The sequence below is a fragment of the Rhinatrema bivittatum genome, chromosome 10 (assembly GCF_901001135.1).
Source record: "Rhinatrema bivittatum chromosome 10, aRhiBiv1.1, whole genome shotgun sequence".
Classification (NCBI taxonomy): Eukaryota; Metazoa; Chordata; class Amphibia; order Gymnophiona; family Rhinatrematidae; genus Rhinatrema; species Rhinatrema bivittatum.
The window spans coordinates 28,736,366-28,752,683 of NC_042624.1; the positions used below are offsets into that span (position 1 = coordinate 28,736,366).

Sequence of the window (16,318 nt, forward strand, 5' to 3'; positions counted from 1 at the left end):
GCATACCACTTCGGTTTACACGGAACAAGGAACAGAAAATTACATCAAACAGATTGAACAATTAAACAAATATACAATTACATCCAACAATTGGGTATAAATAACATGGCTAACTTGTTTTGAATGTGCTACTTACTAACTTCATGGAGTGTCTGTGTGCTTCAGTGAACTTTTCTGCTTTCTATAGCAGCACTACAGAACTAAGGATATACATATTTAAATCGTTAACTATTGAAATGACTGAAAGATTAACTATAGTAATAGTTATACTTCAGCCACCTCCAGCTGTATGACGGGGACTTGTTAATATCCTTGAGCACTTATCCTGGGCTGCCCAATAGTGATCCAGCCTGCCCTAATGTGGGGAACCATGCAGTATGCTAGGACATAGAAACCCAGAAGTTAATCACAGGTCCCTTTTTTTTGGCTTCCTGCAATAATGTTGAAAATATTAAACAATTAAGGGGTCAATATTGAAACATATCCGGATGAGCAAATTAGCTGGATAAGAATTATCTGGCTAACTTACAAGGGATATTCAGCAGCATGGCTAGTTAGCCGGGCAAATCTTATCCAGCCAGGGCTGGATATAGGAATAGGCAACATAGGTACCTAGGGTGCCAAATTCTGAAGGAATCCAAAAACCGGGACTGTCCTGCTGCTCTTACATTTCCAGAGGGTGAAATTTCATATCCATTGTATTGTGCCTATCGGTACCTTATTCTTAAATTTGACCCTGTATCCACTAACATTAGACTGCTATTGAGCAAGTCTAACTTATCCAATTAATTTAACTAGATAAGTCCAAATAGCATTTACCAGCTAAGTTAACTGGATAAGTAACTCCTCCCCTTTTGACCCACATCCCACCCACCACTTACCTGGCTAAGTAGTTAGCCAGATAAGTATTGATCCGGCTGAGTGGTGAGCACTGATTGCAGCCAGATATTCAGCTGCTACCACTTAGCTGGATAAGTCGCTACTTATCCTGTTAAGTAGTGCAGAATATTGGCCTCCCCTGGAGACTAAGCATTAAGACTTTAACCACTAACCATTTACTGTTTTGCATCTCTACGCAGAACCTATTTGTTTTTGATGAGTTTAGGGATGGCTTAGGCTGCAGCAGCAGCTTTGATGGTATAAAGATGTTTTGGGCTGCAATATTGGTGACTATTTTCTGCACTGGCAGCAGCACAAAACAACCCTAGCACTATCTGAATGAGAGGATAGGATGTGGTAGACCACTGTGCCTGCTGGAGATCCTTTGGATATCACTTGACCTGTGTTCACTACCATGGATAATTTGCAATAGTAAAGTAATTCTGGTGCGTAACATGGTATGGGATCTTATAGAATCATAGAAACATAGAAATGACGGCAGAAGAAGACCAAACAGCCCAGCCAGTCTGCCCAGCGAGCTACGCACTTTATCCATTTTTTTTATTTCCCTTTTTCTCTCTCCCACCTGTTACTATTGGCTTCCAGTACCCTCCAGCCCTAATTCCCCTCCACCCCACCACCAATGTAGAGAGCAGCGCCGTATCTGCATCCAAGTGAACATCGAGCTCAATTAGGGGTAGCAACCGCTGTAACAAGCAGGCCACACCCCTGCCCCATACTCTTACCCACCCCTGTTTTGTTTTTTTTTTGTTTGGTTGTTTGGTTTTGGTTTTTTTTTGAGATGGCAGCCCTCCATCCTTCCGCTCCGTGAAGGTGGAACACCAACCACTGGCCACTGGCATCCCGCTCCGTGAATGCCTCTGTGGCTACTGCCGCTCCGTGCAGTGTTTTGCTGCCTCCTCTTTATTCACGCCCTCTAGACTTGATGGATCCACAGTGTTTATCCCACGCCCCTTTGAAGTCCTTCACAGTTTTAGACTTCACCACTTCCTCCGGAAGGGCATTCCAGGCATCCACCACCCTTTCCGTGAAGAAATACTTCCTGACATTGGTTCTTAGTCTTCCTCCCTGGAGCCTCAGTTCGTGACCTCTGGTTCTGCTGATGTTTTTCTGACGGAAAAGGTTTGTCGTTGTCTTTGGATCATTAAAGTTTTTCAAGTATCTGAAAGTCTGAATCATATCACCCCTGCTCCTCCTTTCCTCCAGGGTGTACATATTTAGATTCTTCAATCTCTCCTCATAAGTCATTTGATGAAGACCATTCACCCTTTTGGTCACCCTTCTCTGGACCGCCTCCATCTTGTCTTTGTCTCTTTGTAGATACGGTCTCCAGAACTGAACACAGTACTCCCGGTGAGGCCTCACCAAGGACCTGTACAAGGGGATAATCACTTCCCTTTTCTTACTCGATATTCCTCTCTCTATGCAGCCCAGCATTCTTCTGGATTTTGCTATCGCCTTGTCGCATTGTTTCGCAGACTTCATATCATTAGACACTATCACCCCAAGGTCTCTCTCCTGCTTCGTGCACATCAGTTTCATGTTACGCTGTGAACCGATGTGATATCATTGATGAATGTCGGTATATAAAACCAGCCTTTCCCCCCCATCGAATACAGTTCATTCGGATTTCCACTCCCCATATGCATGACTTTGCACTTCTTGGCATTGAATCTCAGGTGCCATATCTTCAACCACTCTTCCAGTTTCCTTAAATCCCGTCTCATTCTCTCCACTCCTTCCGGCATGTCCACTCTGTTGCAGATCTTAGGGCCTCATTTTCCAATATCGCAGTGGTAACGCATGAGGGGGTGTGTCCCATGCAAATAAGGCAGTTTTCCTGCAGCGGGGAAACATCACATCATGCGAAAACATCGTGCACCGCGATATGAGAGAGAGAGAGAGAGAGAGAGAGAGAGAGAGAGAGAGAGAGAGAGAGAGAGAGAGAGAGAGACTTGCTATAGTGCCTATGCCCTAGACAGGTATTTGTATCCCTATGGGAGGGCCACCTAGTAACTCGAGGTGGGGATTAGGTATGAGCATAGGGGGTTGGGGGCCACTTTCACATTCAACATGAGACGTACGGAAAGAACAGTGGTCTCTAGTGAAGATTTGCTGGCCGTCGGAGTGAGGAAACTCACTCCAAGACGAGATTTGGGCAACATTCTCTCCACCTAGCTTGTTGTTGCCCAGGGAGAGTGTCCATCAAGCTAGGTTGAGAGAACATTGGGATACAAATACCTGTCTAGGGCATAGGCACTATAGCAAGGCGCTCTTTCTCTCTCTCTCTCTCTCTCTCTCTCTCTGAGCTGTTTGGAATTGTCGTGGACCACGATAACCCTTTACTGGCCCGTAACGCGAATGAATGTGTTGTAGCTATTAGCCGCGATAGGAGCCGCGCTAACACTGCGGCTGTTTCGCGGCACACGATAACTGTTTCCCGTTTTACATAAGCTCCGCCCCCTGAATATAAAATTATGAATTTGCATTCGCAAATCGCGTTAACGGCTGTTAGCGCGATTTGCGAATTTATCTCCCGCGATAACACCTTGGAAAATGACCCCCTTAGTGTCATCCGCAAAAAGACAAACCTTACCTTCTATCCCGTCCGCAATGTCGCTCACAAAGATATTGAACAGGACCGGTCCCAACACCGATCCTTGCGGTACACCACTTAAAACCGCTCTCTCTTCAGAGAGAGTTCCATTTACCATCACACATTGTCTTCTGTCCGTCAACCAGTTTGCAATCCAGGTCACCACCTTGGCACTCACTCCTAAGCTTCTCAAACAGTTTAACCTGGGACAAGCTGGGTAAAGCAGGGCACTTCCTGGAACTTTAATAGTCCTTTATCTATTAAATGATCCCTCAGCACTTATGTGCCAATATTAAACAGATTATTAAAGACAGCTCTACAATAAGAGAAATGCAGGTATACTGAATCTTAAAGCAAACAAATTAGCAAAGAACCAGACCAATAATATACTCCAGCCTATGCACCGGCCACAATGGCTCTCCTGCTTCTCTAAGTTTACCTCCCCCAAGGTCTGATACACACCCAATCCAGTTGGATCAGGTCTCTTCTAGAAGTTTGTCCTTTTTTGTCAATTTTTTTAAAACAGTCTTTATGCCCCAATATTAAGATTTAAACAGATTATTTGTGCCAGCTAACTGCAAAAGAGAAATAGATTTAAAGCTGAAGTGTTTTTGTTTTTTTTTATTTTAACTCTATAGCAGAGCAACCAAACAGCAAATTAATTTACTAGAATAATATCTTACTATAAAGAAATGAAAACACAGACAGGAATTATTCACAGAAGCCTTCTACAAAACTTGTAAGTAATAAGCAAGAATACTTAGCCACAATGCAAATTCAGTTCCACAAAGAGAAATTAGCTCCAGCCTGTGCACTGGAGATTTAAAGCTGGAGTGTTTGTTTGTTTTTTTAATCTTGAATCAAAGACAGAATGAGATGGAATGGATCTGAAGATATCTAGATCAATCTCTGGCTCCAGGCAGGATATAGGATTCAGGATACAGGGTCTGGAATTCATTGCCAGAAGAAGTGGTGAAAGTTGTTAGTGTAGCTGGGTTTAAAAAAGGTTTGGACAAGTTCCTGGAAGAAAAGCCCATTAAGCATTATTAAGGTGGACTTAGGAAATCCACTGCATATTCCTGGGATAAGCAGCATGGAATCTACAGTATTTTCCTTGTGGGATCGTACAAGATATTTGTGACCTGGATTGACCATTGTCGGAGACAGAATGCTGGGCTTGATGGACCTTTGGTCTGATGTAGTACGACAAATCTTATGTTCTATATTATCTCAGACTATGTAATTTGCTTTTAAAAACCTTAGGTGATAGAGAGGAGTTGCCCTGCAGGTCCCAACCATCAGCTGGTAGAGCCAGCTGTGGCAGAGGCCCAACTGGAGATTCACCTATATCAGCCCTTGTTCCCCTTAGGTTGAACCTTCGGGTCAAGGGGCTGGCAGGTCTTAGGTGGGGGGCCTCTACTGATGAGCTGGATATCCAGAGAAATGGTCGGGTCACAGGCCAGGATCCAATGCAGATTGGATAGAGGCATTGTCGGAGGCAGGCAGAGGTCAAGGCAGGTTTCGTTCAGATGTGGTCGGTGGCAGGCAGAGTTCAGGCAAGGTCAAGTGTCAAACAGGCCGAAGTCAGAACCAGAGATCCATCCAAGGGAAGACAGGACAGATAGGCACGCAGGGAGGTGAGGAATAGCACAGGTAGGCAGACAATGACACAGAAGACATAGAAGAATTGAAGACTGAGCACAAGATAAGGAACTGAAGAAGAACTGAAGGCTGACCACAGGACAAAGACAAAGACCAGGAACACAGAAAAAAAGATCAGGAACATGGGAACGAAGACCAAGGACACAGGTATGAAGACCAGGAACATACTGAGTCAACTTGCTCTACCAAGGTAGTGGACATATTGCCGAGGCATCTTGCAACCAAAGAGTTGCCCTCCTAGATATTATCAACAGGGACTTTCCTGCTGTGGTCCCTTTAAATTCTCAGAAGTGGTCCTACCTTTAAATTCTCAGAAGAAGAAAAACAACCAATAAGGGCTGAATAACATAGTCTGGGTAAACAAATAAGTATGGGTGTAGCTTGCTTATTGCGGCGGTTACTACCCCTAACTAATCAAGCTTGATATTTCACTTGGATGCAGCTCCATCACTGCTCTCTACATTAATGGTGGGGGTGGAAGGGAAATAGAACCAAAGAGCTAAGAGAAACAGATAAGTATGAGAAAAAAAATGTGTGAAGCTTGTTGGGCAGACTGGATGGGCTCTTTGGTCTTCTTCTGCCGTCATTTCTATGTTTCTATGTTTCTATGGTGTGCATGCATGCCTAGTGACTGCACTGCATGCGAGGATCGGCAGAGGCACAGCTGAGTGCGGCAGCTTGCCGCATGTTGCCTTGGGGCTTCCCTGACATTGGTACTCCCTTGAAATCGTCGGTTCAGTGTGCTGCGTCGGTTCAGTGTGCTGCGTTGGTTCAGTGTGCTGCAGCAGTCAAAAAAGCAAACAGAATGTTGGGAATTATTAGAAAGGGAATGGTGTATAAAACGGAAAATGTCATAATGCCTCTGTATCGCTCCATGGTGAGACCGCACCTTGAATCCTGTGTACAATTCTGGTCGCCGCATCTCAAAAAAGATATAGTTGCGATGGAGAAGGTACAGAGAAGGGCAATCAAAATGATAAAGGGGATGGAACAGCTCCCCTATGAGGAAAGACTAAAGAGGTTAGGACTTTTCAGCTTGGAGAAGAGAAGGCTGAGGGGGGATATTAGAGGTGTTTAAAATCATGAGAGATCTAGAAAGGGTAGATGTAAATCAGGTATTTAGTCTTTCAGATAATAGAAGGACTAGGGGGCACTCCATAAAGTTAGCATGTGGCACATTTAAAACTAATCGGAGAAAGCTCTTTTTCACTCAACGCACAATTAAACTGTGGAATTTGTTGCCAGAGGATGTGGTTAATGCAGTTAGCATAGCTGTGTTTAAAAAAGGATTGGATAAGTTCTTGGAGGAGAAGTCCATTACCTGCTATTAATTAAGTTGACTTATAAAATAGCCACTGCTATTACTAGCCACAGTAACATGGAATAGACTTAGTTTTTGGGTACTTGCCAGGTTCTTATGGCCTGGATTGGCCACTGTTGGAAACAGGATGCTGGGCTTGATGGACCTTTGGTCTGACCCAGTATGGCATGTTCTTATGTTGGACAGGCTCGGGGAAGAGGGTAAGTGCAGTGGTCTGCGGGCCTGTCCCATGAACCACCAAATGCAACAGGACCCCCCTTATAAGCCCCTTCCCTGAGGCTTAGGCTTTTTGGGATACATGGCATGAAAGTCCCTTAGCAAGTTGTGATACAGAATGCTAGATGCAGGTTCCCAGGAATTTTTTTCAGGACCCTATCCCTTCCAGGAGAGTAGGTATTCCCACTTCTTATCCCTGCACCAAGAATCTAGGATTTCCTCTACATCTTAGATCGCGCTGTCCTCGCTGGCCACTTCTTGAGATCTTGATGGCATCCTGGTGGGGCAGGAGAGTATTAATGGTTTTAACAATGATACACGGAGCACATTATGGATGCCCAATATAGAGGGCAACTTGAGCTGGTAGGTCACTGGTCCAATGTGGTGAATTATTGAAAACAGGCTGATGTATCGTGGGGCAAATCGAATAGAAGGCACCTTCAGTCGTATGTGACAGGTGCTCAGCCAGACCTTCTTGTCTACCTTAAATTGAGGAGCAGGCCTCCTATGTGCATCTGTGGTACTTTTGGCCTTCTCAGCCGCTTCCCAGTGAGGACATTGGTGTGGGCCCATATGTCCTAGAGTTCCTGAGCGGATAACTGGGTTGCTGGAGAGGGTACTGCCAGTGGAAGATATAAAGGTACTAAAGGCTGCATCCCATAAACCAGTTGAAAGGGGGATGAACCAATTCGGGACAGATGTGGGAGTTGTGTGAGAACTCCATCCAGGTTAAAAAGGAAGCCCAGTTATCCTGGCACTCATTGACATAGGCCAGAGGAAGGTTTTTAGTGTGAGGTTTGTGCATTCAGACTGCCTATTTCCCTGAGGGTGGTAGGCTGTTGTGAAGTCCAGGGTGATATCAAACTTTTTACACAATGACTGCCAGTGTTTTGCTGTGAACTGTACTCCCTTATCCGATAAGATTTGCTTGGGTAACCCATGTAGGCTGAACACATGGAGAGTAAAAGGACCTGCAAGTTCTGGGATGGAAGGAAGGCCCAGAAGTGGGATAAAGTGAACCATCTTTGAGAAGCGGTCAGTAACCACCCAAATTACAGTGGTGCCATTTGAGACAGGGAGGTCCACTATGAAATCAGAGGACAAGTGGATCCAGGGTTCCTCAGGGAGTGGCAACAGCTCTAACAGCCCCACCAGGGTTGACCCAACAGAGATTTTTGCTGCAAACAGATGGGGCAAAAATCCACATAGGCCTTAAAATTTTGCTTGTACCTGGGTTCCCCAAAATAAAAAGAGAAGCAAACCACACAAAAACCCTTGCATTCTGGTGCTATAGGTTGAACCTAGTTCAGTCGGATTTATTAAGTAGTAGGAGACTGGAGAATATTGAGAATGCTCTGAGGTCTCACAACCTTAGAGTGTTAAACTTTCTGGTCATAAATATGATCTCCCCTTTGGAATTGCTTAAACAGTATATCCAGCAAATTTTGGAAATCCCCCCCCCATCAGCGATGGGCCGATTCAGTAAAGTCCACGGGAGAGCGGACGAACGCCCGCTCTCCCGGCGCGCGCACGGCCATTCGCCGGTGCACGCGATTCAGTATTTAAATTAGGTGGTGCGGTAGAAACAGGCAAAAGGAGGCGCTAGGGACACTAGCGCGTCCCTAGCGCCTCTTTTTAGCCCGGAGCAGCGGCTGTCAGCGGGTTTGACAGCCAACGCTCAATTTTGCCGGCGTCGGTTCTCGAGTCTTCTGACAGCCACGGGCTCGGAAACCGGACGCCGGCAAAATTGAGTGTCCGGTTTTTGATCTGACAGCCGCCGGCCCATTTAAAAAAATTTTTTTCTTTTTTTTTTACTTTTTTTCGGGACCTCCGACTTAATATCGCCATGATATTAAGTCGGAGAGTGCACAGAAAAGCAGTTTTTACTGCTTTTCTGTGCACTTTCCCGATGCCGGCAAAACTAGCGCCTACCTTTGGGTAGGCGCTAATTTCCTTAAGTAAAATGTGTGGCTTGGCTGCACATTTTACTTTCTGTATCGCACGGGAATACCTTATAGGGCCATCAACATGCATTTACATGTTGAGGGCGCTATTGGGTGCCGCGGGTTGGACGCGCATTTTCCGCCCCTTACTGAATAAGGGGTAAGGGAAAACGCGCGTCCAAAGGCAGGTTAACAGTGCGCTCTGTTGGATGTCGCAAGAATTGGAAATTAATCAAAGAAGAACACTTTTGGTTTCATTCACTTTTTTGTCCGATCGTAATAACGTCTTGAAAAATTTCTTTAGAAACCATCAAATTCCTTTTTATGGCTGGCAGATCTGGATATACCCAGATGTGATCAAACCAACACAAATGCGTAGAAAAAGTTTTCTTACTATACGTGCTGAGACACTCCAACTAGGAGCCACATTTAATTTGAGTTATTTATTTATTTATTTATTTATTTATTTATTTATTTATAGCTTTTATATACTGGGAGTTCCTGTATACAATACATATCACTCCGGTTCACAGTTAACAGAAGAACTACTGCCGGGGGGCAGTTTACATAGAACAGTTTACATTGAACAAGACTTGAAACAAGTAAAAGGTTTATTTACCTTGGTTTTATTTACCTTGGTCATTCTTTTGTTATCTCAGTGTTAATCTCTCTTTTGCCTTCTCTTCATTCCAAGTTGCATTTTATCCCTGTTTTATTGTAACTGCTACCTTATTCTTCTATCACATGTTAATGTTTTTAAGTTATTAAGTATTTATTCTGTTGTCACACCTTGTTATTTGTAAACCGGCATGATGCGACTCCCATCGCGAATGCCGGTATATAAGAAATTTAAATAAATAAATAAATAAATAAATAAACACTAGATCTAAATAAATAGGTAAAAACCAAAAACTAAGCTCAACTTTAAGTAAATAAATAAGGCAATTAATAGACTAGATTAAATAAAGGCAGAGAAACCATACATTAAAACCAAAGGACAGGGTTTTTTTTAAATCCATGTAAATGGATTTAAAAAATAAAGGCAGAGATTAAATAAAGGCAGAGAAATAAAGGCAGAGAAATAAAGGCAGAGATTAAATAAAGGCAGAGAAACCATACATTAAAACCAAAGGACAGGGTTTTTTTTAAATCCATTTACATGGATTTAAAAAAAACCCTGTCCTTTGGTTTTACCCATGTAAATGTTATATAAGATACTTAAATACCAATTATGCATTCTTTGAGCCCGATCAGCTTAAAACCTTTCTCACTACGCACACCCGTATAGGTTCCACCGGGGCTTCAGCATAGATATAAGTTTGGCACTACTCGTCATTACCATTCTATAAAAAAAATATGTATGTATATATGTTTGTTTTTTTTTCCTGTTTAAATGCTTCTATTTTCAGCTCTCTCCATACTACTTATAATTCTGGTGCGGGTATTGTAATTCTTAAGGAATGTTTTCTGATATGGTATAATTTCTACAATGCACAACTTTTCCAAAGCAAGTATATTCTTGTGATAAACATATATATTTTTGAAAATAAAAAAAAAAAATGGGGAAGCTTATGTCCTCTTTGATCAAACCTTCTTGAGGGCCTAGATTTATCTCCAATATTAAAAGCCCAGAAGGCCGCCTTTGAAATTATTATACCGCCCTTTATTCATCTGAGGGAAGCGATCACACTAAATGACAAGAATTGTTAAAGAAAACTACTTTATGTCACTTTAAGGAAGGCCAGTTGCAGAGATTAAATTGACCATTTACAGTGGAGGAGGTGGCCCTGGGTATCCATTCTGCCAAGAATTTAAAGCCCCCGATCCAGATGGATTTTCCAGTGAGTTCTATAAAATCATTGGGAGAGCAGGTGTCACCTCAGCTATGTATGTGACATTGGTCTCGCTGCTGACAGTTAATTTGCTCCTGCGAATACATGGTTATTTATATTTATTGATTTGATATTTAATGATGTATACATATCTTTAAAACCCTTGTTTCTGTAAAGCCTGTTGCTGTTAAATGTTTTTACTGTTTTTTTAAACTGTTACATGTAAAGCCTGTTGCTAACTTATTGTTTCACTGTAAACCGAGGTGATGTATGTCTATACTTACCGCGGTATAAAAATCTATAAATAAATAAAATAAATAAATAAGAACATAAGAACATAAAGAAAATGCCATACTGGGTCAGACCAAGGGTCCATCAAGCCCAGCATCCTGTTTCAAACAGTGGCCAATCCAGGCCATAAGAACCTGGCAAGTACCCAAAAACTAAGTCTATTCCATGTTACCATTGCTAATGGCAGTGGCTATTCTCTAAGTGAACTTAATAGCAGGTAATGGACTTCTCCTCCAAGAACTTATCCAATCCTTTTTTAAACACAGCTATACTAACTGCACTAACCACATCCTCTGGCAACAAATTCCAGAGTTTAATTGTGCATTGAGTAAAAATGAACTTTCTCCGATTAGTTTTAAATGTGCCCCATGCTAACTTCATGGAGTGCCCCCTAGTCTTTCTACTATCCGAAAGAGTAAATAACCGATTCACATCTATCCGTTCTAGACCTCTCATGATTTTAAACATCTTTATCATATCCCCCCTCAGTCGTCTCTTCTCCAAGCTGAAAAGTCCTAACCTCTTTAGTCTTTCCTCATAGGGGAGGTGTTCCAATCCCTTTATCATTTTGGTAGCCCTTCTCTGTACCTTCTCCATCGCAATTATATCTTTTTTGAGATGCGGCGACCAGAATTGTACAAAATATTCAAGGTGCTGTCTCACCATGGAGCGATACAGAAGCATTATGACATTTTCCGTTTTATTCACCATTTCCTTTCTAATAATTCCCAACATTCTGTTTGCTTTTTTGACTGCCGCAGCACACTGAACCGACGATTTCAATGTGTTATCCACTATGACGCCTAGATCTCTTTCTTGGGTTGTAGCACCTAATATGGAACCCAACATTGTGTAATTATAGCATGGGTTATTTTTCCCTATATGCATCACCTTGCACTTATCCACATTAAATTTCATCTGCCATTTGGATGCCCAATTTTCCAGTCTCACAAGGTCTTCCTGCAATTTATCACAATCTGCTTGTGATTTAACTACTCTGCACAATTTTGTGTCATCTGCAAATTTGATTATCTCACTCGTTGTATTTCTTTCCAGATCATTTATAAATATATTGAAAAGTAAGGGTCCCAATACAGATCCCTGAGGCACTCCACTGTCCACTCCCTTCCACTGAGAAAATTGTCCATTTAATCCTACTCTCTGTTTCCTGTCTTTTAGCCAGTTTGCAATCCACGAAAGGACATCGCCACCTATCCCATGACTTTTTACTTTTCCTAGAAGCCTCTCATGAGGAACTTTGTCAAACGCCTTCTGAAAATCCAAGTATACTATATCTACCGGTTCACCTTTATCCACATGTTTATTAACTCCTTCAAAAATGTGAAGCAGATTTGTGAGGTAAGACTTGCCCTGGGTAAAGCCATGCTGACTTTGTTCCATTAAACCACGTCTTTCTATATGTTCTGTGATTTTGATGTTTAGAAACCTTTCCACTATTTTTCTGGCACTGAAGTCAGGCTAACTGGTCTGTAGTTTCCCGGATCGCCCCTGGAGCCCTTTGTAAATATTGGGGTTATATTTGCTATCCTCCAGTCTTCAGGTACAATGGATGATTTTAATGATAAGTTACAAATTTTTACTAATAGGTCTGAAATTTCATTTTTTAGTTCCTTCATAACTCTGGGTTGTATACCATCCGGTCCAGGTGATTTACTATTCTTCAGTTTGTCAATCAGGCCTACCACATCTTCTAGGTTCACCGTGATTTGATTCAGTCCATCTGAATCATTACCCATGAAAACCTTCTCCATTATGGGTACCTCCCCAACATCCTCTTCAGTAAACACAGAAGCAAAGAAATCATTTAATCTTTCCGCGATGGCCTTATCTTCTTTAAGTGCCCCTTTAACCCCTCGATCATCTAATGGTTCAACTGACTCCCTCACAGGCTTTCTGCTTCGGATATATTTTAAAAGTTTTTACTGTGAGTTTTTGCCGCAACAGTCAATTCTTTTCAAATTCTTTGTTAGCCTGTCTTATCAATGTCTTACATTTAACTTGCCAACGTTTATGCTTTATCCTATTTTCTTCTGTTGGATCCTTCTTCCAATTTTTGAATGAAGATCTTTTGGCTAAAATAGCTTCTTTCGCCTCCCCTTTTAACCATGCCGGTAATCGTTTTGCCTTCTTTCCACCTTTCTTAATGTGTGGAATACATTTGGACTGTGCTTCTAGAATGGTATTTTTTAACAATGACCACGCCGCTTGGACATTTTTTACTTTTGTAGCTGCTCCTTTCAGTTTTTTTCTAACAATTTTTCTCATTTTATCAAAGTTTCCCTTTTGAAAGTTTAGCACGAGAGCCTTGGATTTGCACACTGTTCCTCTTCCAGTCATTAAATCAAATTTGATCATATTATGATCACTATTGCCAAGCGGCCCCACCACCGTTACCTCTCTCACCAAGTCCTGTGCTCCACTGAGAATTAGATCTAAAATTGCTCCCTCTCTCATCGGTTCCTGAACCAATTGCTCCATAAAGCTATCATTTATTCCATCCAGGAACATTATCTCTCTAGCGTGACCAGATGATACATTTACCCAGTCAATATTGGGGTAATTGAAGTCTCCCATTATTACTGCACTACCAATTTGCTTAGCTTTCCTAATTTCTCTTAGCATTTCTCTGTCCGTCTCACCATCTTGACCAGGTGGATGGTAGTATACCCTATCACTATAGTCTTCCCCAACACACAAGGGATTTCTACCCATAAAGATTCAATTTTGTATTTAGTCTCATGCAGGATGTTTATCCTGTTGGACTCTATGCCATCCCGGACATAAAGCGCCACACCTCCTCCCGAGTGCTCCTCTCTGTCGTTGCGATATAATTTGTACCCTGGTATAGCACTGTCCCATTGGTTATCCTCTTTCCACCATGTCTCTGAGATGCCAATTAAGTCTATGTCATCATTCACTGCTATACATTCTAATTCTCCCATCTTACTTCTTAGACTTCTGGCATTAGCATACAAACATTTCAAAGTTTGTTTTTTGTTTGTATTTTCATTCTGCTTTTTAATTGATAGGGATAAGTTAGAATTTTTTAGCTCTGGTGAGTTTTTAGTTACAGGCACTTGGACTACTTTTCTAATTATTGGAACCTCACTGTCGGGATGCCCTAATTCTATTGGGCATTAATCAAGACTCTTAACCCCTCACATGAATAGAGTGGTAATCACAGTCATTCCCAAACCGGGACGGGACTCTACCCTAGTCTCCTGGTATCGTCCGATATCCCTGATAAATTTTGACCAGAAGTTATTAGCAAAAATCATAGCAGATCGTTTGGCCATAATTCTCCCTGAGCTTATAGCTCCTTGATATTTTGGGTTTGTGAAGAGTAGACATGCTGAAGTAAATGTGCGTAAGCTATTATTGGCTGTAGATAGCAGTACTAAGAGCAATGTCCCTTTATGGTGGTCAGCTTTGATGCAGAAAAAGCCTTTGACAGAGTGGAGTGGCTGTATTTATTTGATCTTCTGCAGAGTATGCATTGCATGGCCCCTTTTTGAGTGGTATACAACTGCTTTACTCCAATCCTATAGTGGAGGTCACAGCAAATGGCAGTATTTTTTCCTCCTTCTCTAATCAGAGGGGAACGCATCAAGGATGTCCACTTTCCCCTTTATTGTTCTTACTCACTCTGGAACCTCTACTCACAGCTATTCAACAAGCACCAAGGATAAAGGGGTTCCCCTTAAGGACAACTACTTTTAAATACTCAGCCTTTGAAGATGATTTATTGGTCTTTTTAACAGACCCAGTTAACTCCTTACTTCATTTACTACAACTAATTGAAGACTTTGGTGCCTTCACCGGGCTTAAATTAAACAAAGATAAATCAGAAGCGTTAGTATATCCGGAATCAATTTGGTTGGACTAGCAGGGTACCTTCCCTCTTAAATGGATGCAAGGTACCTTTAAATACCTAGGTGTATGAATTGGTTTGGACCTTCTCCCTTTATTGAACTCTACTAAAGCGAAGTTGGAGATGTGGCAGAATTTACCACTTTCTCTATTGGGCAGAGTAAATTTATTTAAGAGGACACTTTTTCCATGCTGGCTATACTTGTTCCAATTGTTGCCACTTCGCCTTGCAGCAAGGATATTAAATGTTTGAACCACCAGCTGTGAAAGTTTCTGTGGGCAGGTAAAAAAACAAGAATTGCACTCCGTGAGCTGCAACTTGACTGGGAGAAAGGCAGGCTTAGTCTACCAGCTCTGGAGTTATATAACCTTGCTAGGCTCTTGTGTATAGTAAGAGACCGGATGCTTGGGGACTCTGTTTATATGGATTTAGATACAGACAGTTTCATGATATCCCCTTTAGGTTGGCAATTTGTCCTCTATGCGGAGGGTAGAGTGTTACCTATGGGGCTGGCACCTAATATTCTGATCACACCACTTATTTGGGCATGGAAGCGCCTAGCTTCATGCTTCCAGTTTACTAGCCGCTGGTCTTTATATCTTCCAATTCATGGGAACCTAGAATTTTTATCAGGAATCCAATCCCGGGATCTTCTAAACTGGAAATGAAGGGGTATTCAATTTCTCTCTCATGTTCTGGACAGGGATGGATATTGGAATAGTATTTCCCTTTTCTAAGATAAAAGAGTTATTTGACTTACAGGACTCTGATTTTTTTTCATACATACAAGTCCGACATTATATTGATTCCCTACCCAGGAAGGTGCTTGAACAACCAAAGACAGAAGTGATAGATACATTTTTTCAACCAGAAAAGGCTAAGGTTTCACTGGCACTTCTCAACAAAGAGTTAAAACAGTCCTGGAAAAATGATTACATTCAGCCTGTGTGGAATACATGGAAACAGGAGAGTAATTTCTCACTATCACAAGGGAGTTTATTGTCAGGTTTCCGACTGTTGAGACAGACTTTTCCAAATATGAGATTAAGGGAAGTTCAATTTAAATTCTATCATAGGGTCTACATCCCTCCAATAATGGCCTTCAAAGTGGGAATAATCTCATCGCAGAGAAGGAAGGATCAATAACACATATGTTCTGGGATTGTACCTTTGTGACTATATTTTGGAGAAGGATACTTATATACCTATGTGATATATTAAATGTTCATCTACCTATAACCGTAGAGGCAGTTTTGTTTGGTATGGGCTTCCCAACAGTTGTGAAGAGGGAAGGTGATAGATTATTTTTACGAAAGGCACTGTTACAAGGAAAAAAAATCCATTCTAATGCATTGAAGAGAGAGGGAACCACCATCCTACTGGCAGTAGCGGAACACACTCTATACCATGGCGCATATGGAATCTCTTACAGCTATTAATTCTCCCCCTGACAAAAAGAAATATTTTATCATTTGTGACAGTTATATTCAAAGCCTTTCAGGTAGGGCTAGGAGCCTGCTCTTAAACCATTTATAAAGCTTAATGCTATGATCAATATTTTTGTATTTTGGTTTTCCTTTTTTTTTTTGTTTTATGACACTATTTTTGGTGCACCTCTTGGGTGGGGAGAGCTGCCCTAGACTCGTGATATCAGTATTCAAACTT

The 16,318-nt window shown here is 41.8% G+C and overlaps 1 protein-coding gene across 1 annotated transcript in view; it reads right to left on the reverse strand.

The window, feature by feature from the left end:
* Positions 1-16,318, reverse strand: part of LOC115099919 (scavenger receptor cysteine-rich type 1 protein M130-like) — a 152,601-nt gene that overhangs the window by 97,250 nt on the left and 39,033 nt on the right. The window lies entirely within an intron of this gene.